We start from the raw sequence: 337 nt of genomic DNA, 5'->3' as shown, positions 1-337 counted from the left end.
AAAGCTAAAAAAGTGAAATAAACTCACGATAGTCAAAAAGATAAAAACGCTCAGAAGTCATAAAATAAAAAGTAAGAATACAATTAAATTAAATAGTAGAGTTAAAAATAGTTAAGTTATAAATAGTTAAGTTATAAATAATGTACAAAGTAAAAAGTAAGGCTTACATATTCTGTGCGTCAAAACGGAAAGTGAGAACGGTAGCGCAGAACGAAGAAACGTCGCAAACCATAGCTGCGAACACATCAGTACAGCGTGACAGACAAAGTCATACTGCAGAGTATTTTTAACTCTACTATTTAATTTAATTGTATTCTTACTTTTTATTTTATGACTT

Source organism: Temnothorax curvispinosus, unplaced genomic scaffold (assembly GCF_003070985.1).
Source record: "Temnothorax curvispinosus isolate PA1 unplaced genomic scaffold, ASM307098v1 QBEX01006738.1, whole genome shotgun sequence".
NCBI lineage: Eukaryota > Metazoa > Arthropoda > Insecta > Hymenoptera > Formicidae > Temnothorax > Temnothorax curvispinosus.
Note: the sequence above shows the minus strand (reverse complement) of the source record.